Source organism: Callithrix jacchus, chromosome 13 (genome assembly GCF_049354715.1).
Source record: "Callithrix jacchus isolate 240 chromosome 13, calJac240_pri, whole genome shotgun sequence".
NCBI classification, from domain to species: Eukaryota; Metazoa; Chordata; class Mammalia; order Primates; family Cebidae; genus Callithrix; species Callithrix jacchus.
This window is the reverse complement of record NC_133514.1, coordinates 10,972,688-10,996,580: the sequence shown is the minus strand read 5'-3', so window position 1 is coordinate 10,996,580 and position 23,893 is coordinate 10,972,688. Positions and strand designations below refer to the sequence as shown.

General features: G+C 51.7%; 1 protein-coding gene and 1 long non-coding RNA gene across 2 annotated transcripts in view; both read right to left on the bottom strand.

The window, feature by feature from the left end:
• XKR6 (XK related 6) overlaps positions 1-23,893 on the bottom strand; it is a 323,424-nt gene that overhangs the window by 184,524 nt on the left and 115,007 nt on the right. The window lies entirely within an intron of this gene.
• Positions 80-15,862, bottom strand: LOC144578916 (uncharacterized). Its single transcript, XR_013525454.1, has 2 exons — positions 7,578-15,862; positions 80-7,365 (listed from the first exon to the last, which is right to left on the bottom strand). It is a non-coding gene; the product is annotated as an uncharacterized LOC144578916 (long non-coding RNA).

The window sequence follows — 23,893 nt, the reverse complement described above, 5'->3', positions numbered from 1 at the left end:
ACTTCTCTTTCCTGCCAGCCCTTTAGGAAACCCCATTCCTGTCCCCACTGAGCGAACAACCCACAACTGTTGCCTGTCCTTGCTGGTGGGTGGGAAGAAGGGAGTATGGGTGGGTGGGGTGTGGTATTGCTGCCCGTGTCCGAGGGTGGGGGCTGCCAGGGTGGTGCTCACTGGGCCCTGGGAGCCCCCCTGAAGAGGAGGTCCAGCCCCCCTCATACAGGTGTCCAGGCCACATGATGGTGAGCCACTCAAGGAAGAGGCCCTTTTCTAATTCACGCAAAGGCCCTGTGGGCTGGTGGAGGCCTGGGCTCAGGCCAGTCCCACCTTCTCTGCAGAAGGGCAATGTCAAAGCGCAGACAGAGGGGCTGTGGACAAGCAGATGGCCACACCCAGAGGTTTGCTTGGATGTCTATTTAAGAAAAAGGATTTCTGACACTTATTAAAGTGGTGAGGGGACTTTACTCAGGGGGACTGCCACCCAGGTACAGGGAACACTGCCGTGCGGTTTTCCAGGAGGTGAAAGCGATTGGGCTCAACTCTGGGTATTCCTGACACTTATTAAAGTGGTGAGGGGACTTTACTCAGGGGGACTGCCACCCAGGTACAGGGAACACCACCCTGGGGTTTTCCAGGAGGTGAAAGAGATTGGGTTCAACTCTGATGACAACAAAGACACGTAGAGATTCACAGACTAGAAGCAGCGTGGGGTGGATGGACAGGCATCACCAAGAGGAAATGTGGAGGCTGGGGGTTCTGGCTGCAGTCAGACCAAGGCAGTAAGGTCCCTAGGGTGGGGGAGGAGTCATCTGATCAGATAGTGAGGGTAGGGGACTGTCACTAAAACCCTGACCCAGCAGGATTCTTGCTAAAACTGGAGTAAGTAGGCCAAGGCCAGAGCCCAAGGTCGGCCGTGAGGGCTCAGAGCAGCCTGCCTAGAGGCAGGTCATGGGTTGTCTTCGAGGAGGCTCCTGTGTCTAGAAGAGCTGCAGGCCTCCCTCAGCCCTGCAGGAAGCAGCATGGTGTTCCACGTGCCCCGCCTCCCAGGACAGCAGCCCCTTTGGGGAGTCTGGACACTGCCCCAATCCACGTCCCAGGACAGCTCTGTCTGACAAATAACACACTCGGTGATTGGGGCCACGGCATGGACACAACCTCTTCGATTCACCTAGGTCTCTGCTTGCAAACCACACATGGGGCTTTCCAGAATGACCTGCACAGCCTTACAGTGACCTTCCCTGGGAGAGGCAGCACAGTGGGCCTGGAGTCCGCTGCACAGGAAGGAAAGCCATGGGGTGGCGGGGGGACAAGAAGCCCTGGCCTGGGGACCCTGGGTCACAGTTCTGGTCACACAACCTACTAGTGACATTCACCCCCTCCACACACTCTGTGTTCCAGACAAACGAACTTCAAGTAGCAAAAACAGGAAGCCTGCCTGAAGGCCCTTCCCCCACTTCAGGGTCTGTGCAGCCCTTGGGTCCTGTCTCAGGGTTCCTCTCCCACCCCACTTCTCACCGGTGCCCCCTGCTGGATGCCCCACAGGAGGCTGTGGATGACATCCCAGCTGTCCCCCGACCCAGTGCTGCCCTGGGCAGGGGAGCCTCTGCCTGTAGAAGAGCTAGATGAGAGGCTTCTGGAGGCGTCCTGCCACGCAGCTCAGACTCCGGGAGGCAGAAGCAGGCTGAGCCTGATTACTATTCCCAGGGGATTGCCGCCTGCTTTTTATTTATGCGTTTACTGGGAAGCTCTTTATTTACATTGCTGTAATTTACATTTCCCACAAGTGCCTTCCTTTCCCCTCTCCTTCCCTTCTTCACGTCGCTAAACGCGGGTTCCCCAGTTGCTCCCGAATGCCGGCAGCGCACAGGCTCTTCTGAGGACTCCTGGGTAAACATGCCCCGCGTTCACCCGGAAAGTGTCGAAAGGGTGGGCAGACATTTTTGTGCACATAGCAGGCTCTTGGCACTTGGTTCGGAGAGGTTCAGCTACCCCAAACACACCTCCTCGAAGAGTACCATCCCCATAAAGCACCTCTGGCTGTCTGACCCCAGCTTCCCTGGAACTGGGGAAGGGCAGGTCATTGGGTCACTGCGTTCTGGAACCTGAGTGGCCTACGGAAGCAGCCACACAAGTGCAGCAATTAACGTCACCATCGATTTGGGTGAAGTCTGAAGGGTGCTCGGACTCTCTGCTACCCACTATCTGGTCTTCAATGGGAGAGGGAGCCATGAACCTTCCTCCACGTCTTGCAGTCTCAGGTACATGGGCCTTCCTGCCCCCTCCTGTCCTCCCAGGCTCCAGGCACGGGATTAGCCGGGAGGACGCAGCTCTCTTTACCCACTTCAGGCCTCACCCTTGGCCTCACTTCTCCCAGCCCAGGCTAAGAAACCCGCAGGCAAGGTGGATTCTACCCCCGCGTTGGTGCCCAGCAGCCCGGGTCTGACACCTTGTCCTTGGCTGCCTAGAGTCCACTGTGCCCTTTCTCACTGCCAGGCTGCTCCCTCTTGCTTGGCCGAACTCCTTCCAATCTGGGTACAAGGTACAGCCATGCCACTGTCTTTAAGCACAGCCCAAATCACACCCTTGCTCAAAAGCCATTCTTGACGCCCCTAGACCCAATCTATGCACAGAACACCTTCCTATGCCTCTCCCTCTCTTCATGGATCCTGTCTGCCACCCAAAGAAAACAATAAGCAATAACACATCAGTTACTCTCTAAGGAGCCCCGTTCTCTGCACTGCCTGCTTTATTTGTCTTTATCACATTTGTCGAACTCACTAGATACCTTGTTTATTTCTAGAATGTAAGCTTGCATGGGAGGGCTTTTTGCCTGTTCTTTTCACTGCTTTGAAACATACAGAGCCTGGCACAAAGGAGAGGCCCCAAAACCACCTTCTGAATGAATGAATGAACAAATGAATGAGAAGCGACATTTGTCCAGTGGTCCCAGTGTTCCGCCCTCATCACATGCACCATCTTGGCTCATTCTCACGACAACATGCTGAGGTAGGTGCTTCACTCTCATTTCACACATGTGAGAAAGTCCCATGAAATCCTAAGGTCACAGAGGGTGGGAAGGTGTAGTTTTGTTCAGCAGGAGTCCTTGCATTTGGTGGAATGAAGGAAGAACTTGGGCTCCACTGACCACTATGCCCAAGCTTGGTCTGATGTCACCGTCTGTCCCCATCCTCACCTTCAATGCCCACTGGTCAAACCCCAACTCCTCCAGGACACTCCTCCTAACCCCTTCAGGGGGGCCTTGGGCTTTTTAAGTCACTTTACAAAAAAACCCAAAAAACCTTTTATTACATTCACACCTACCTCCTACTTCTAAAGGAGGAGCTCCTGACAACACAAGGCACAGAACGACACCAATCACAGCCCTGACCACCTGACCCATCTTACAAGCACTGAACATGTAATGAGCGCTTGTTAAATGAAGAGAAAGAAAACAGCTTGAAAATCATCCTGTCTGTGTCTTGTTGTATGTCTGTGGTGCATGTGTTCACCTTAACTGTAAATGATCACCTTCATCCCCAACTTATTTTATGCTCAGAAACTATTCTAGAATATTTGAAGACTGAATATCGGAGTGTGTCTCCCCCATCTGAGTTGTGTTCCGCCGGCACCCAGCGTGAGCCTTGTGGGTGATTAGGGCAGGTGGACGGTGGCCCAGAGTGTGACAGGGTGATAGAGGAGGGGTTAAGGTGGGTGTTTGCGTCTGAAGAGTGCACTTGTGGGTGAGGTGCTTATCATCTCTAGGAACTGGCTGACCCTGGGAAAGGCAGTCCTTCCAGCCTCGGGGAGCCCCAGATGTTAAAGCCTTGGGGCACAGATGCTAAGAGACGTGGGTGGTACTACCCAGCTGAGAAAGGGCACGCTCCCTGGCTCCAGGCACTGGCCCCTCAGGCCTGGTCTTCCAGACTTCTCCCACCAGGCCTGGAGCTAACTCTCCCCCAAGAGAATGCTCCCGCAGGCGGTGATAGTTCACCACCTGATCACAATCCTCAGACTAACACTGGGAGGCGACAGAAGCTCAGAGAAGGGAAGGGAATCGCCTGGGGTCACACAGTGGATGGCAAGGCTGGGTTCGAACACAGCTCTGGGGCTCCTAGAGAGGATCAACTGCACAGCGTAAGTCCAGGGTCCCTTTACGGACCCTCAGCATGTCAGAAGGGGTGGCCTGGGAGTGCATCCAGACCAAGGCCCATTTTGCAGATGAGGAAATGAGAATGACTCCCAGGATCAGGATGAAATCTAGATCCTCCCTTCACTCCTACTGTGCTCTTCCCAACACCCATGTTGACTTATTCCATAGAACACTTTATTAACACAAACTCAGTCATCATCACCATCATCATCTTCTTCTTCTTGACAATTTTCATGCCTGTGGAAAAACTTACCCACCTCCTTTGTCCCTAACGCAATAAGAAACCACTGGCCACCCCCAAACCCAGATGTATACTGGGGGTCAGCCAACCAAGATGTTGGAGTTCAATGGACTTTGGCGGTGATGGAAGTCTGCATCTGAATGAGCTGACCTTTCGGATAAATAGAGAAGGGGGCTGGCTGCATGGAAACCCAGCCCCCTGAGCAGGGCTGAAGCAGAGCCAGTGGAAGTGGGGAGCGCAGAGTAAGGGCAAAGAAATCTGGAGCTGATCTTGCCCACTTAACCACAGAGCTTCTCTCTAATCAGGCCCTGGGCTTCCAGCCTCCACCTCGCACAGGCTGCCTCCTCTGCCTTTCCCACACCCCCTTGCCTGGGTGGAGGGAGATCCTCACTTCAGAATTCAGGTGAACTGTCAGGTCCCAGGGAGGAGAAGGACACACTGTGCCCTCCACATGTCTTGTCCATCCTCTGGGATGGTCTTAGCAGAGGACACGGCTAGAGACTATTAAAACAACCACTGCTGGCCTGTAGAGGCGGCTCACACCTGTAATCCCGGCACTTTGGGAGGCTGAGGTGGGTAGATCACTTGAGGTCAGGAGTTTGAGAGCAGTCTGGCCAACGTGGCGAAACCTGTCTACTGAAAATACAAAAAGTAGCCCTGCTTGGTGGTGGGCACCTGTAATCCCAGCTATTCAGGAGTCTGAGGCAGGAGAATCACTTAAGCCTGGGAGATTTCACAAAAATCTCAAACAAACTAGCAAAAAAAGAAAACACTGCTGCCACCACCTCTACCGCATGCGCGTTGTTCTTAATCCGTACAACCTTGCTGCCAGTCGGGTGGAATTATTCCCGCTTTACAGAAGAGGAAACTGAAGCACAGAGAGCTGAAGTCGCGCCCTGAGCCCTTGGCCAGTAAGCGGGGCAGGACCAGGCTCTCTCCCAGCTTTGCCCAAGGCCTCCTATCCAGACCAAGAGCTTTGCAGGCCCAGCAGCCCACAGCCTGGATCCACTGCTTTCCAGGGCTCCTTAGGGGTTTGGGCGCTCTGCCGCTGCGCTCCCCACGTGGCGACCCCCTGCGAGGGCCAGCGTCCTGCAGGCCGGCCCAGTGAGGTCCCCGCACCCCAGAAATCTTTATTAAGCGAATGAAGGAACAGATGACGGAAGTCAACAGAATGAGCGCCCGGGAGGTCCCGGCTCCCGCTTTCCCCCTCAGCCCCCAGCGAGCAGAAGCGGGGCTGGCGCCTGTGGGGAGTCCCTGGCCGAGGGCACTGCTCAGCCCCGCGTCCCCTCGCTGGCGCACAGAGGGAGGCCCCGCCCCACCGGCAGCTGCGGAGCCATCTGCTTGCGAGGGCGGCGCCGCTCCAGTGTTTGTTTACCACCCGGCCCCGCGGGCGACAGGAGCTCGGCTCCTCTTCCAGGCAGGCGGCATTGCCAGTGGGGGAGGCTCGGGGCGCAGGGGTGGCTCAGGGCGCGGGGATGCGGCGTGGGAGAGGCGCGGCTTTGCTCCCTGGCTCCCTGGCCCGGGGCCGCTCCCACCCCAAGGCTCCCTCTTGCCGCCTTTAACCTCCTGCGCGACCCCACTGGAGTGCGGTCCACTAGGACCAGAGCATTTATTTCCAGGATCCAGGAGTGTTCGGGATGAAGGGAGGTATGGTGCAGGGTGGCACCTAAAAAAAGCCAAGGCTCCTTCCGGGTCCCTGTCCGTGGCGGGATGGGCGTTAGGCGTTTCACAAAATCTCTCTAGAGTCCAATAGCTCACCCAACTCAGGAGATTCCCCTTTGTGACGGTGGCCAGACACAGGCGATAAGGTCTGGATTAAAATTCATCCCAGAGGGAAACACAATTCCATTTTTTTAAGAACAGCATTCTGATGGAAGTGCTTCATGGACACTTGGAGAAAATGTGTATTCTGCAACTGTTGGATGAAGTATTGCATGCAGGGTATTAGATTTTTACTGCCATTCCCCACAGCAGCCACAAGCCCAGGGTTGGCTCGGAGCTTGCAGAGGGTGGCAGGCGGAGATAAAGAGGAATAACCCCAAGGTCTGAGCTTAGGGGTGCTAGTGTCCCTCCCGCAGGTAAAGGGAAGTGACATCTGGACAAAAGTGATGCTAAGAGCCGGGCTTTGAAGAGACAGCTACTGTGGGAGGGGCGGCCAGCAGGGCTTTCCCGCCTCCCGCCTCCCTCCTCCACCTCTCCAGCCACCACCGCCCCCGCTCCCACCCCAGCCTGCAACCAGACCTTTCCTAGACCAGGCGGACCTGGAGCCCCTGCTTCCTCCTCAGCCCTGCAGTGCCTTGAAGGTGCCACCCGCCAGGAACGAGCGCTGCTCCCTCTACTCCCCGAGAGATGGTTGTGGGAGAGGTGACCTGATCCTCTGCCGCCCAGGAACTTGTTTCTACATGATTATCGGTCTGTTTGGGTTTTTCTCCTGGATGCAAGGGACTAAGAGGTTACCAAGTGGCAAAGAGGAGGTTACACTTTCTGCCCACAAAGGAGCTAGCAATCTGGAAGTGAAAGACGAAATGGACAGGAATCACCATCATTCAGCGCCTGCCTACTATGCGCCAAGTGCTGAATTTGGTGTTGCTCTGGAAATTCATCCAGTAAGTTCTTATTATATCCTGCACTGCACTGGGCCCTGTGGATGGAGTGGAGAACAAGTGTTGTGGATGAGGAGAGACAATTAAAACAATTCCAATAACAGCACGTGTGCCATAAGGGAAATGCCTCTTTTAATCCTGATACGAACCCTGATGAAGGGTAAATATTATCATCCCCATTTTACAGATAAGGGCTCAACAAGGAGAAACAGCTTGCACAAGATCTCTGAGGCAGGGTTTGAAGCCAGGTCTAAAGCCTATGTTCTGAAGGCAACATCCACCTAGTGGGGAGGGTTGGAGATGTCTCGTCTGGCAGCTCTGGACTGAAACGGCTGGGCCACAGCACCATGAATGGCAAAGGTTCCTTGCTGGAGCTGAAGCAGAATAGACATCCACTTGGAGAGCGCTGTTTTCACAATTCTGAACCAGCCGGGCACAGAGGCTCAGGCCTATGATCTCAGCACTTTCAGAGGCCCAGGCAGGAGGATAACTTGAGCCCCAGGAGTTCGAGACCAGCCTAGGCAACATGGCAAAACCCCAATTCTACAAAAAGATACGAAAATTAGCCAGGCAAGCCAGCGCTCACCTTGGGAGGCTGAGGTGGGAGGATCACCTGAGGTGGGAGGATCAGCCTGGGGAGGTTGAGGATGCAGTGAGTTGTGATCATGCCACTGCATGCCAGCCAGGGTGACGGAGTGAGACCCTGTCTCAAAAAAAAAAAAAAAAATTCTGAACCAGTAAAAATGGGAACAGACCCTGTGACTAGGAGTCAGCATCCGACAATCCCATCTGGCAGAAGCACCGGCCTGTCTGGGTGAGCTTCCCTCAGTACACATCCGTTCATTCATTCACTCATTCAACACACCCTGAAAGATCGCCCTGCCCTGCTGGAAGGGCCCATCCCAGGGACTGTGGAGGTGCAGAGGAATGTGAATTAAACATCTATTCCCCTGTTCCAGGAGAGAAGCCCAGGGCAAGGCCAGCCCATTAAACCTACTTGGCCCAAAGAAGAAGGAAGGGGGCTGGGCAGAAGAGGCAGAAGGGCAGCCGCTGGTGGTGGTGTGAGGGCATCACCATCACTGGAGGCTGTTAAAATGAGTCTATGTGCTTGGGTCAGCCAAGGACGTGGCCAGCATCAGCTCCTGCTGCTCTTAGCTTTCCGGCCCGTGTCCCTAGGATGGCCCTGCTCCTCCCTCCAAAGAGCAGGCAAGAATTCTAACAGGGTGAAACCAGGACAGTGGCTGGCTCATACATCCAGGGAAAAATGATCTGAAAGCACTGAATTCCGTGGGACAGACGGGCTGGGAAAACCAGGATGCTCAGAGAAACCAGACCTGACAGCAGACAGCAAATACCATTCCATCTGGAAGTATGACAGGGCAGGAGGAGAAGCTGCATGCATCAGCCCATCCTGCCCTGGCTAGTGCGTGCCAAGGCACTGAGAGAGGTGGACCATAGAGAGCAATGCAAACTATCGTGCCCCAGGAGGCCTGGGAGCCAAAGCCAGAGGGTGGGGAGGAGCCGCAGGCTTCTCAAAAGACCCAGGGGGACAACCGTGACACATGACCTATAAGCCAAATATTTATAAATGGATTCAGATTTTCTCCTAGGTTGATGCCTGTATTTATACGTCCCTTCATTTAGCCCTAACTCTCCTTATCCCCCTAGTAAGATCTTATAAATGAAATGCACACACACCAATACTTCCAGCTCCATGAGGTCAGGAGGCTTCATTAACACCATCTCTCCTCTACGTGCCTGGTCCAGCAAAGACCCAGGCAAAACGCGGGCTGACTGGCTGATTAAATGCACTATCGGGGGAGAGTTGCTAGTTAAAACAATTTATCTAGATCCTTTAAAAGCAAAGAATCCCACAAGAGTAAACATAATTACCCTTTAATGTGATCTGGTTTTTAGTCGGAGTTTCATCTATTTTATGGAACACACACTTTTTTAAATACTGTGACATAAACAGCTACGTACTTACAGAACCTGTTCTCTCTTCTCCCTGGGCACAGAGCTAGCCCCACCTCTCAGCCTCTGTGGCAATAACCCTGGCTGTGCACCTGAGTTCTAGCCAATGGGAGGTGAGTGGAAGTGGGTGTCCCTTCCAGACCTAGTACTGAAATTCTCCCTCAGGCAATTCTCTATTCTTTTGCCTTGTGCACTGGCTAGAAGTGAAAGACTCTAGCACCCCTGGAGACAGGATGGAGTAGCCTGGGTTCCTGAATCCTCATATGGAATGCCACCCACAATTTGGCATTTGGACTCCTATATAAACAAGAAATAAATTTAAATCCTATTAAGGCTGGGCGCAGTGGCTCATGGCTGTAATCCTAGTGCTATAGGAGACCAAAGCGGGAAAACCACTTGAGGCCAGGAGTTCAAAACCAGACTGGGCAACATAAGTGAGACCCCTGTCTCTACCAAAAAAAATAAAGTAACATAAGATAAGATTAGCTGGTCTTCAGAGGGACAGAACTAATAAAGAAAAATAAAATCAAAGCTAAAAAAATGCAAAGAAAGAACAAAAAGTAAAAAAAAAAAAACTCACAAAATAAAATTAGCCAGATGTGGTGGTGTGAACCTGTAGTCCTAGCTACTGGGGAGGCTGAGGTGGGAGGATCATTTGCATTCAGGAGTTGGAGGCTGCACTGAGCTATGATCTCACCTCTGCATTCCTCCTCAGGTGACAGAGCAAGACCTTGTCTCAAAAACAAAAAAAAATCCTATTATGCCACTGAGATTATGTTATGGCATTGACCTGTTACAGCACCCAGCACTAGCCCAGCATGGGCAGTTAGGTGCATAACATGGCTGGCAAGCCAGGCTTGGGTAGGGGAGGTACCAGTAAGGGTTAAATTTTAATATATGGGGAAGGACCGATACCAGGAACGAAGATAAGGACTTCTGAGAATTCCTGGTATGCTTGGCTTGGCAAAATTTTTTGGAATCCCCCCATTCCCTTTTCCACCTGCAACTGGCACCTGGCCACAGATGCTCTCCACTTACCGTTAATCAAGTCTCCCCCAAAGTGGCTACTTGACACTGGGGTTTAACTGATGGCCCCAGATTATTTCCAATTAGAGACTGAGTGAATGCATATCTTTCTCTTTGAACTTTTTCCTGAAGCTAGTAATTTCCCTTAGTCTTCTGAACTTGCCATCGGGTCTGACTGAGTGCCTTGTTCTGCTTCTATTTCATGCAACCTTCTGAAGTTCTCTTTTATATCCACATCCATCAATCCTTCCCTTTCTACTGCGTTTGGGTTCTATCTCTTTCATGCATCACTTCCCCACATTGTCTGCCTGCATCCTCCAGTCTCGCTCTGCTCTGCCCTGTTCCCTGTTTCTTTTCCACTAAATGGTCTCCTTCATCTTTCGTGCATTTCCTCCCTTCCCAGTGCTCCAACCACAACCCCACTTATTTTCCGAGACACGCTCCCTCCCCATTAATCTTTCAGCTGGGAAAGAGGGGCTAAAGCTCTTCTCTCCATGCTTGTCAATCTCTGTCTTGGTTAATTAGAGCCTTACAAATAACAAACTAAAACTGTTTAACTCTCTGTTACATCCTGACTCCTTATCCCTTGTGGTTGGGGCCCACCATGTGATCACATAGTTCCTAATCTGTTCTCACACTAAGAGGGAAGAAAGTCCCCAACATCTTAAAAGAAAGGAAGCAGAGTAATTTATAGAAAGAAAGTGCTTAGTCAAAAGTATACTGCAAGCATTGTCACTGATTTCTTCTCAACTTTTCCCTCATTAAACTTTTCATTTTCTGCCACAGCAAACAGAAATCAACTTCCAGCAAGTTTCCTTAGACATATCAAATATTTGCATGCTCTGTTCTTCATTCCCTTCTTCCTCAGGCATTTGTAATTCTTATGATTCTTCTACTTCCAAAAAGAATTGGCATCATTCACAACAGAAGGCACACAAATAATAAAAATAACTTATAACATGAAAAAATATGAGCCACCATAGGAAATGGCAAGGTCCATGAATCTTATGTATCCTAGGTTAAGGATACTTATTGTCACTGAGTGCAAAATTGAATCCTGAGCTAAGTGCAAACAGAGTTAAAGACAAAGCAAAAAGGGAAACAGAAGAAGTGACAAAGAACTCAGTGATAAAAACTAGAAAGCATCCTGGACCTGCTTTATTACTCTTCGTTACTCTTGTAGAACATATTCGAACTACTTTAAAAATATTTATTTCCATCCTGCCATTGCTAAAAGGATATGACACAGCATAAAATTTTTAAAAAATCATTTTTGTGAAAATAAAGACAATACATGCTAAATGGGATATGTGTGTGGAAGGAAGACTAGTTCTAACTTTCTTTTAAAAGCCTAGACTCATGGGAATGAACACAATCGAGTACAGTATTTAGCTGTGAGCTTCCCAGCACCCATGGCAAAGAGGGAAACACAAGAAAATGATAGAGCTGAATTTTTTTTCTAACCAGTTACAAGATAATCACTTTGTAGCTATGACAGAAAGTTGTCTTACGGGTCCTGTCAGTTCCCTTACTCTTTACAAAAACTCTTCAGGGTTTCTATCATGTAATCCTCAAAATCTTTAGCCAACTCCACCATGCAGTGGCTTCGTCATATGACCCAACTCTCTGCCTGCACTGAGGACATGACTTTATCCTTGGATGCAACGTTTCCCAGGCATTTAGGTACCATGGCCACGGCAGGCCTCAAATCAACCACACCAACAGCAGTGTCACCTACTTATTTTTTTCTTTCACTGCACTTGCATTTTTACTCACTAAGTTTTGTTATCCTGGGAAATCCCAACTTGGCGGAACTAGTAGCCTCAAGAACGTCTGTATTCCTTCCTGGCTGTGAATGGCTTCCTCCTTCCTCGCATTCCACTTGAATTCCATCTTTCCCTCCAAGCCTGGCTAAATGACATCTCTTCTGTGGAGCCTTTCCTGATAACTCAGCCTGAGAGCTGGAATGTCCTCCGCGGAGCCCAGGGCTGGCTCCTGCCTCCTACCACACAGCCGCTGTCCTCAAATAGGCCATGGCATAGCTTCCCTAGCAACCGAGCACATCGCAGATGCCCCATGTACCTGGCAATGTGGCAGGGCTAAGCAGTGGATGTGGGCCACAATGCCTGAGTAAGTCCCTCTGCAAGCCTCAGTTTCTCCAGCTATAAAATGGCAAATGGGCTGGGGAAGAGGGGGCTCTGTATTCTCTGAAGTCTCTGCCATCTGGAAGTCCTGCCTCCTTTGGCGTCCCCAAACGCACCCTGACTTGGGTGTTTTCTGCTGCTTCAGTTTTCCTTCCAGGGAGCTGCACCCGTGGGTCCTTTAGCAATGAGCAGCCCTTCTTGTCTCGACAGCCCTGCTGCGCCTCGCCTCTGCCCAAGGCAGGCACATCCCAGAGTCCTGGACAGCCTTATGACCCCCTCTCCTCTCAAACTGGACTGGTCTCTGCCTTGGTCTCTGCCTGTTCGAAACAGACTATTTTTAGCCTCCATTTCTGTCTGCTCAGTTTTTCTGCATCCCACCATTTCTATGGCATCTTCAGTAATGCACTGAAATTTCTGTCCCTGTTGAAACACTTAGTCTCTTCTTGATTTTGGACATAAGCCACCAAGTCCTGGACTGTCCAACAAGAGGGCTGCTCCATTCGAGTTGTGGTTCTACCTCCTGGCAGGCTCTGCACCTCTGTGGACATGGCTTAACCTCTCTGGGCCTTGGTTTCCACATTTACTCAACAGAGACGGCACCCGCCCAGGCTGACTCCAAGTTAGCAAACGAGACCATGCCATTCCAAGTGTGGTCATAAGCACCTCTTCCCTCCCACTCCTGGCTCCTCCTGGGACCCAGCTCACGTCAGCCCCAATCCCACACTCTGCTTGACCAGCTAACGAGGCCAATCCTGGGAAAAGCCTTTCCTCCAAAGCATGTGAACAGCACTTTAGAGTTTACAAATCACTTTCTCATACGCTGTCCTTTGAGGCATTACAATCATGATGACCATTTTCCAGATGAAACAGCTGAGGCTCAAGCAGCTCACCCAGGACCTGCATCCAGGTCTTCAAAAACCAGACCTCATGCTCCCCATCTGCAATAGACTGGGGGAACGCTCGAGAGGCCCACCTGAGCTGCAGGTGTTCACATACAGTGGTCCCAGAACCCACACTCCCACTCCCCACCACACTGAGGGGTATGTGGGCCGTTGTCATATCCCCAAAAGGGCTCACTCGCAGTGCAGTACTGCGAGGCGGGCTGTACAGGTGCACATGTAAACTTCATGGGGGTGGTGCTGTAAGGAGGCAGGGACAAGACCCCGGGCCAGGATGACTGTAGGGGACAGGGCTGTGTGACACTGCTTCATCTTGCCCATAAGCTGTGGCTGAGGGAGCAGACAGTTTCAGAGAGACGTCACCCAGGCTGGCAGGTAGAGGAAAATGTCTGACGCGGGCATCTGAGTCATTCTGGCCAAGGAGGAGGAGGAGGCTCTGACTCTCCCAGCAGGGGCAAGGGCGAGAGCCTGGGGCAGCAGCTTGAGGTCCTAAAATAAACCTGCACATTTGGCTTGAGCTTGCTGCTCTGTGGATTCCCTTGCCTCCTGGACACTGGGAGCCATGCTGGCAGCCTGGGCAGAGACCCCCAGCTGGGTGATCTCCAGCCAGGCGCCTCTCTTCTGACCATCAGAGTCCTCTTTGGACATCAAAAGGGTTGAACTGGACCATGTCTGAGGTCTTTTTGAGCCCTGATGTTCTAAGATTCTAAATCTGTACAATATTTTGGTGGTTATTAACTATGTTAGACAGCAGAACATTATTTATCTTACACATGGATCAAGTGATAACAGACATTTCCTGAAAGGTAAAGATTCCCCAGGTGAAAAATCCACCCCCGGCACTGTTTCTCTTCCTGTTACCAGCTGAGTGGGGTAGGGACAGATGGCTGGTGGGTACCCACAGGCAGTTTCCTCTTCTTTCCAGGGCCCCGCCCCAGACTCCCTAAAGCTGAATGTGGGCACAACAGGTCCAGAGAATGGGACAGGAGTCTCGGCCACTTCCAAGAGCGGGCGTTTCAGAGGTGGATGTGCCTCTCACACTTTCTGCCCGATCTGCCAGCTGGAGCACAGGACTGCTCTGGGGTGGCGCTGCTGAGCCTGGGGGTCTCGAGACTGCAGCCGCACCCATGCTCACTGGCTAATGCGGCGGCAGGTGCCCTCATCAGTCTGTGTTATGCGTAAATGTGGGGTGGTTGCTGTTGCTCCACCACCCCTGCTGGGTTCTGGGCTCCCTGGTGTTTGGGGTCACATTTGACTTTTCCTCCTGTCTCCAGGGCCGGCCTCAGCACCTGACTCAATAGTGGTTTGTTGATTTAAGAAAAATGCACCTTCGACAGCCTCTCCCAACCCATCTGCTCTTTGTGGCCCTAGAGTTGGAAGCTGGGTGCCCAGTGGCTGTCCTCACCCCCTGGCAGGGGCTCTTCCAGATCCATCATCTCAGACGATTGGAGAAAAGGAGGCCTTTGTGACTCCCTCCTCCAGAGGCAGGCTGGGGGCAGCTGTGGTCATCCTGCTGACTAAGGGCATCCCTGGCATACGACGGGTGGGGGCTGAGCAGGCTGAACATCTCTTGATGGGCAACAGTCCCTTCCATGAAGGACTGTCCTGCCCAAATGCCATTACTGTCCTGACATGGATGCTTGGGACCCTGACACTTCTTGAGTCATTTCCCATTTTTTTCTGTTGCCCCCTTTGCCCTGCCATTTACTCAAATCCCTTCTGTTCCCTGCACGCTCCTTGCCTGCCCCATGCTGTCTTCTCCTTCTCTCTTCTGTAGAGAGCTGGCTGCTTCAGGCAGCCTGGAATGGCATCTCACAGGTACTGGTGCCCACACAGCTGTGTGGACATGGGCAGCGTGGGCTTCTCCTCTGCACACAGCCTGCCCACCCTGCCTTTCCCCAGAGAGAGGCTTCCCAGGGACATAGGCTCCTACAGGGGCTGCTGCCAACTCAGCCAGTTGGACACTGATGGTGTGACACACACGTGGGCTCCCACCAGCAAACAGCCCATCCCTGGCCAGTGTGGGCCCTGCCCCCTCGTCATGCCCCACTGCTTCCCCCCACCACATCCATGTGCTGGCAAGAAGCACAACTACCCAACCCCTATCCCCACACATATCCATGCGCTGGCAAGAAGCACAATCATTTGCCCTGGATCCCTGTGGTGCCGGCCACACTGCTTATAACTGATTTCTTCCTTCAGAAAGGCCCCACCAGGCAGAATCTCCTCCCTTGATCCGAGTCCACTCCTGTACCTATGTTCTCCCATCTGCCCCTCCCCAGACTGCTCCTTTCCAATGGGGCTGTTCTCTCACTGCTCCATGGCCAGCCCACCCTCAGGTCCCAGTCATGGCTAACTTACAAGAGCAATTACCAGAACTTCCATGTTTTCCCTTCCCCAAGTCGTGCCCCTTTAGCCGAGCTGAGAGCAACACCACAATCACTGCCACCAAGTGGGGCAGCTCAGCACAGAAACATGGCGCTAGCATCCTCCTTAATGAAATGAAGTATAGAGGCCTCACTGTGTTTGATGAGGCAAGCAGGTTCTACTCTCTAATGATACGAAAAAGAAATCTACATTTGGAGGGACCCGCGTCAGCCCTCAGCCTCCCAGGAGCCCTGGGCTTCGTTCTCAGTCTGAAGCAGAAGCAGCCGCCCTGGCCATCTCCCACCAGAGGATCCAGCTCTCCCCATCTCCCCTGACTCCACCTGCAATATCTCTCCCGCAAGGCCCTCCCTGGCCAGTCAGACCTCAGGGTCATACAGGTTTCAGCTCACACGACTGCACCCCGTCTCCTTCCCTTCTCCACTTCCTCTGATGACCCTCATGATGAGTCATCTAAAAGCCATACCCCCAACCCCAAGTGCCATCTTCCCCCGCCCCCAAGCTAAGCATAAAAGAAAGCACCCCGGAGTGCAATCAGCCCACTGACATTTCCAGAAGAGGGCTCTGGAGAGCATCAATAAGCAAACACAATAAAGGGGAAGAGGGGAACCGAGGTGCAAGAGAGTCCAGGGGTCAAGATTTCTGTACTGCAGAGCCTCCCAGAGCCTTCAATGCACTCACGGGCAAGTGGATTTCCAAGACGAGGATGCAGCATGCGGTGTGGCCCAGACTCACTGGCAAGCTGAGCTTTGTGACATGGGACCTTCTAGGAACACATCGTGGGAAAAACTATCTGAGTCAACCTTGGGTATTATAATGTTCTCCGAAGGGCCGTGATATTGACCCAAGGAATAGTTAATAGAGGCCAGGCTGGTTTCTGACTTCCACCCTTCTGTAGGCGTTTCCCAAGCAGTGTTTCCTAAAGGGATCGTCTGAAGTTGAGCCATGAACTATGCAGAACTCTCCCTTCCCCAGCCCCACAGCTTCAGCTTCCGGGTTCTGGACATGGAGAAACAGAAAGCAGACCCTCAGGACAGTGCTGGAGGACCAGGGTCATTAGTCTGCGGTCCCCGTGATCTCCAGGACTGCCACCACTCATGTATTTGCTCTGCTTCTTGGTTTATGTTTTTGTAGAACATGGACGTTATTCATCTGTCCCTCATCAATCCCTGCTGAGAGATTTAGGTGAAAGATGGAGGCTGGGTTTGTACCAGTACACGTCACTGAAAAAAATATTTCCTCAGTGACTCTAAAGAAACATTTTTGCTAGATTTCACATGTGTTGGCAAGAACTAGAGACTTTGAGGATTTAAGGCCTGTTTTTGGGTCGGGGAGAAGATCAGAGAGGGGCAAGTTGGGGAGGTGGTGGTTAAAAGGCAAAGCAAAATAAACAAACAACCAGGTAATGAGTGAGCAGGCTCTCCCCAGAGCTGGTCTCCGGGCTGCTCCCACCCTGAAACATGCTAGTGCCTTACTGTACCTCCCAAAGGGCAAAACAGCAGGAGGTCCAATGGGATAAAAGTGTGAATGTCATGACTCCCCACATTTACATAGCACTTTCCAGATTAATACACAAAACACTTTTCTACACATGATTCCATTGAGCTTCATAAAATCCTTACCTAGGAGCCAGAGTAGAAAGGGCTCCCTGATTTATAGATCATGAATCAATAATTAGGTGACATGCTCAAGATCACCCAGCTTATTGGAAAACCAAAAACCAAGATGGAAGCCTTTTGCCTTCCCGCCCACTGCCCCTCATTCCTCCTGCTGAACCCACCAGCCCAAGAGCACATGGCAGGTAAGAGTATCAAGGAATGAATGAACAAATCAACCAACCTATCATTGGGGCACCATCCCAAGAAGCTACACAGTCACTGGCACACAGGGGGCATGGCTTAGGAGGCACAGAGGGTCGGCCATCTCCTCCCGGCCAGTTCAGCTTATTCACTGAAACAGGGTTGTGAAAAAAGCAAATGTTTGTTCATGGGTATTCGTATCACATTCTCAAAGCTGGGCGAAGCGGTGAGATGGTGCAAGGTCTCAGAGCCTACGCACAGCTTCCTCATGGGCGTGTGGTCATTGCTCAGCATTTAGGGCCCTGGAGCTACTGAACAATTTTTTTTTTTTTTTTTTTTTTTGAGATGGAGTTTCAATCTTGTTTTCCCGGTGTGATCTCAGCTTACTGCAACCTCCACCCGCCGGGTTCAAGAGATTCTCATGCGCTGACCTCCTGAGTAGCTGGGACTCCAGACATAAGCCACCACACCTAGTTTTTTGGGTTTTTTTTTGTATTTTTAGTAGATATGGGGTTTCACCATGTTGGTCAGGCTGCTCTCGAACTCCGGACCTCAGCTGATCCACCTGCCTCGGCCTCCCAAAGTGCTAGGATTACAGGTGTGAGTCACTGCGCCTGGCCACTGAAGAAATATTAATAAGATAAGGAAGAGGCCTGCTGTGGGCAGAATTTGGTCCTCCCTGAACTCAGAGTGGAATTCCTACCCCCAATACCCCAGAATGTGACTGTATGTAGAGATGGGGCCTTAAAGATATAAAACGAGGTCGTGTGGGTGGCCCTGATCCAGTGCAACTGGTGTTCTCTTGGAGAGGAGATGAGGAGACTCACAGAGGGACGACTCTATGAGGACACGGGGAGAAGGTAGGTATCTGCAAGTCACGGAAAGAGGCATCGAGAACCCTGCTGGTACCTGGACATAGGACTTGCGCTCTTGGGAACTGTGAGACAGTAAATGTCTGTTATTCATCGGTGCCCCCAGTCTTTGATGTTTCCTATGAGGGTCTTAGCAAATGAATACGAGGCCCAAGGTCAGGTTGGGACCCACGAAGGTGATGTAAGGCAGCCCAGCAGCCTCTCTGCACTGGGCAGGCATCCATGTGAATGTCCTCTGTGTTGACATCACTGAACATTCACGCTTCCTTTCCTGGTGAGTGTCCACTGAATACATGCACTACGCCAAGAAAATCAGATCATATTTAGACCTTCAAAGAGCTTAAAACCCAGAATAATATCAAAACACATGGTTAAGACAAATACAGAGAAAACACCCAATTTTTTTTAACATGATGTGTCCAACAGCCAGTGTGGGGGTTGACTGTTTCCCGGAGGAGCAAGCTGTCTGTGGTGACCGCATCTCTAGCTAATCCTCTGACACCCAGTCAACCCACATGAGAAACCACCTTTATGGCCAATACTGTCCTCTCAGCTACCCCCGCTCTGTGTCTTGCTGAAGTCTGTTGGAAAGAGCAGGGCTCCTCTCAGCGTCCACATTTCACAAGCGGATGTGCAGGCTTACAGAAGGCTATGAGACTTGCCCAAGGTCATGCATCTTATACTAGTGAAGCCATAAGTCCCCAGGTCTCACATTGAGTGAAAAGAGAAGGGAGAGAACTCTATCCCCCAGCCCAGCTTCCCACTCTGCCCCTGGCGGTAGAGAAGGCGGGGGCCACCCCTACCAGGCAACAACACATGTGTTGGGGTGAAGGACACTGGTGGTCAGAGGGCAGAACAGTTGTGGCCAGAGTGTCTCAACTGTGCCTGAGGCTGCCTGCCAAAGTTGCCCCCATATGCTAAGCCAGGTGTGGTGGCTCACACCTATAATCCCAGCATTTTGGGAGGCCAAGGTGGGCGAATCACTTGAAGTCAGGAGTTACAGACCAGCCTGGCTAACATGGTGAAACCCTATCTCTACTAAAAATATAAAAATTAGCTGGGCGTAGTGGCAGGCACCTGTAGTCCCAGCTACTCATGAGGCTGAGGGAGGAGAATCACTTGAACCTCGGAGGCGGAGGTTGCAGTGAGCCAAGATTGTTCCACTGTATTCCAGCCTGGGCAACTAGAGCAAGACTCCATCTCAAAAAAAAAAAAAAAAAAAAAAAACAGGTGGTCCCACATGCTAAAGGACCCTGTGATTAACATATTCCAAAATTAGGGTCCTGTCTCTTTTCCTGAGAAAGGCAATCATTCATTAGCTTGTCTGAAATCGCCACCTTTCCCAAAATCCGTGTCCCTGTGGAATACATGTGTCCTTGTATGATTTGAGTATTGAGATCCCTCCTGATGCGCCATAATTGAGGGCTGTAACGAGCCCTGAAGACCGCACTTAAGCAAACATTGGCTGAGGGTCACCTACATGCTAGGAACCGCAGAAGGTCTTCGGAGGTTAGTTGACTTCAGAGATGCATCTTGCCTGTGAATACCTCAGTCACACCTGGAGAAGAAGACCCGTATATGAAAGACTGGCATACATGGCACAGTGAGACATGCCCTAAGGTGTCAACAGTCCTGGGACAATGCCCCAAACCTGGACACTGGTAATAACATTCCCTGCTCATCTAAAACAACCCAGATTTAGTCTTTTGCTGTAACATATGCACCAATCAATACTGAAGATGAATTAAACTGATGAAAATCAATCCCAAAGCCAGTCTGCCTTTCCAGACCAAAACTTTTCATCAATAACAGAGAATTAAAAGATGTCACTAAATTCTGATACCTGCATTGAACATAGTTCAAACACAGGTTGTGAAATGGATTAAGAAGTAGGAAGCCCTGCCAAGAAGCTTGTTCTGCTGGCCTTTGGCAGACAGAGGGACCAGTGAGAAACAGACAGAGCGGGACCCATTCCAGAATAAAGCGAAAGCCCTTGAGGCCGACTGCTCAATCCAGGCAGGTGACCCAGGGCCCTCCTACCCACTCAGTGGGCGAGGAGTCCAGGTGGTGGAGTCCAGAATGCTGTCAGGAAATGAAGCAGACACACAGAGAACACCCAGCAGTCTGTTCAGCTGGTTTGAAGAGAATTGGAAAAAGCAAAAAAGTATAGAGACAGATTTGGGGACATCGCGGAAGACCAGGAAGTGGAGACTTAGTTGCTGAAGGTTTTTGAGCAGAAAGCTAACAGCTTCAAAGAAGCAGCTTTGAGCCTATTCTTAGAGCAACAGGGAATCTGAGTATTTCTCAATGTCCCACCTCCGAGGTTCATGGCCCCAGCGATGGGACTGCTCTGTCTGCTCCAGCAGGAGCAGAAAGGAAGGAGCCAGGGCACAAGGAATTGAAGATGCTGCGCTCCCTCTGCCTTCTATGCCATTTCCTGGCCCAGGAGCCCCCACATGGTCCCATGGCCACTGCCAAATCACTGTGGTCAATGTTGAGTTAGTGATGCTGACAAGATCCACCCTGCAGGACTGCCCTGCCTTGCCCAGAGCTGACAGAGGCTCCAGCCTCATGCTTCATTCATTTATTCAATAAGTCATTCCCTGGGCACTGGCCAGATACCAGACACTATGCAGGATGTGGCGATGAAGAAAGAAATGTAGGTGATTATGGAATCACAGGCCCATCCCTCAAGCATATGTCTAGTCGGGGAGTCCTTCATTCCACCAACAAACATTCTCTGAGCAGTTGGTATGTACCAGAGCAACACCAGGCACTGGAGACACCACCCCTGCCCCAGGAAGCACACAGTCCAGGGTGGGAGACAGGCAGAGAGATGATGACGTGGAATGTGCTACCAGTCAGGTGGGCCCAGATGCTTCAGGGTTCCAAAGTAGAGGTTGCACACCAGGCCTGTACGAGAAGATCACGAACTGTCGCTGAATATAGTTCTCATGCTGGAGCATCTGTGGGCAGCTGCCCTCTGGGAGCAGGATGAGCAAAACAGCACCAAGACCCAGGATGAGGGAAGCAGCGTGGCAGGGTCCTGGAGAAAGCTGCTCTAGGGCAGAGGAAACCTCTGTAGTGTCCCCATGGGGCACCAGACAGCCCTGGACTCAGAGCAGAGTCTGGGGACAGGAGAGGCTCGGAATGGCCCACGCAACTTGGCTGGTGGCACCTTCCCTGGAGGCTGGGGCACTGGTGGAGGTGGGCAGGGAAGATGATGCTGCCCCCACCCTGCAGAGGCTCCCCTAAGGAGCCCATCGTGTCTGGGGTAAGGAGCATAGGAACCCTGGTATGGCTTGAACTCTTGGGAGAAAAAGGGTGGTTGTCTACAAGGTGCCACAGTCCCCTAGTGAGAAATCTGAACCCAGTGCCCTTGATTGGTCCTACTCAGGAAGTAGGCAGACGGGATAACCACAAAGAGCCTGGGCTTGGCTCACTCTGCCTCCGAGCAATCCCTGTACTATGTCCAAGCCAGTTTCTCTTCTGCCAGTGAAGCTCCTTCCAGGGTTGGGGTTGAGGAAAGTGTTCCGAGAACCACCCAGTAGGTGTTTGATTCCTCTTGGCAAAAGCTGACTCTTCCCCAGCCCAGGCTGATGACGGGAAAGGCTATCGTGACCCCTACGCTATGCAAAAAGCACTTCCAGCCACATTCAAAATCAGATTCTTGCAGCTATCCTGGGAGGTAGATGACGGAGTAGGTACTATTATTCCCAATTTATTGATTCAAAAATAACTTGGCCGGGCGTGGTGGCTCACACCTATAATCCTAGCACTTTGGGAGGCTGGGGTGGGTGGATCACGAGGTCAGGAGTTCAAGACCAGCCTGGCCAACGTGGGGAAACGCTGCCTCTACTAAAAATACAAAAAATTAGCTGTAGTCCCAGCTGCTTGTGAGGCTGAGGCAGGAGAATCTCTTGAACCTGGGAGGTGGAGGTTCCACTGAGCTGAGATAAAACCATTGCACTCCAGCCTGGGTGACAGAGCAAGACTCTGTCCCCCACCCCCCAAAAAAGTAACTTGATCCTGAGGAGATGTTTGTACTCTGTGTTCACAGCAGCATGATTCTCAACAGCCAAAAGAGGGAAGCAGCCCAGGTGTCACTTGACACACGAATGGAGAAACTAAACGTGTCCATCCATACACTGGAATATTATTCAGCCACAAAAAGGAAGGAAATTCTGGCACACACTACAACATGGGTGACCCTTGATATTGTGTGAAAAGAAATGAACCCGTCACAAAATGACAAATACTATATGATTCTTCTCATATAAGCTCCTCAGAGGAGTCAGATTGATAGAGTCAGAAAGTAGAATGAGGGTTGCCGGGGCTGAGGAAGGCGGGATAGGGAGGTGCTGTTTACTGGGTGTGGATTTTCAGTATTACACAATGAGAAGGTTCGGAGGCGGATGGTGGTGATGGTCACACAACAGTGCGGAGGTCCCTCACATGACTCAGCCGTACACTTAAAAATGGCTGGGATTGTAGATTTGATGTTACGCACACTTTACCATATTTTACAACTGTGACTTCCTGCCTACTAGGTCCCACCCTGACCCTCACCCCATCAGCGGAGGGGCATGAGACACTAGAAGAACATACAGCCTGGAGTCAGGCTGGGGACCAGGTGAGAGTCTTGGGAGCTGTGTGACCTCAGCCTCCTTCATCTCTCTAAGTTTCAATTTTCTAACCTATAAATGGATGCTAATACCTAATAATGACAGCAAAGTGCCCCCAGCACAGGGCAGGTGAGTCCAGCAGGGCCCGGGGCCTCCAGCTGAGTCCAGCAGGACCCGGGGCCTCAGCCATCATGGGCAGTGACAGCAGTCTCCTTGGTGCAGGCTGGCCACCTCTGGGCCCAAAGAGGACAGGCAGTCCCGTGTCCACTGACACTTAAATCTCAAGGACAAGTCCAGGCCTTTACTTTGGAGGCTGAGGCATGATAATTGCTTGAGCCCAGGCATTTAAGACAAATCTGGGAAACACAGTGAGACCCCATCTCTACAAGAAAACTGAAATTAGCTAGGCATGGTGGCACATGCCTGTAGTCCCAGCTACTCAAGAGGCTGAGGCAGGAGGATCACTTGAGTCTCAGGAGTTTGAGGCTACAGTGAGCTATGATCGCACCACTGCACTCCAGCCTGGGCAACAGAGCAAGATCCTGTCTCTAAGAAAAACTCCAAAGCATACAGCACTGTGTCCAGCTGCTGGGAAGCCGAAGCAGCAGTGTGCACTGGCTTTGAGGTCCAAAGCCTCAGCATGGCCTCTTCCCCTGTGTGGCCTTGGAAGACTCATTTGATTTTTCAAGCACCATCCAGAAAGTGTGGACTGTCATGGCCCCTTCTGCGAGTGGCTGCAGGGTCACAGGGAGTCCTGGGCTCCCAGTACCTGCACACTGAGGGGCTCTGTGAGGTCATCTCCCTTACATGGAGTCTCAAGCGCTTTGGTACAAGACTGTAGCCCTCAGTGAACTGTTCCTCTCTACATGCACCTCACTCAAGGAGGAGAGCGTGGGAGGAAGTTGGTGGCTCAGGGCCAGGCGAGGGCCTGATGCTTCACTGTGCACCAGACTGGGTCCTGTAAATCTCCAGGAAGAGGTGACCCTCAATGCCTGAACCCGCTTTGGTCTTCTTTGGTTAAGCTGCTGAACAGCCGAGGAAGGCACCTGTGGCTGTTCCCCACCCCCAGCTCCCTTATTAAGTGGGAACCCTCCAGCCTCTCCAGAGAGGAGTCCCATCCTGTCTTCCCAGCTGCGAGACTGCATCTGGGTACAGATTCTGGTCCCCATGGCAACCGC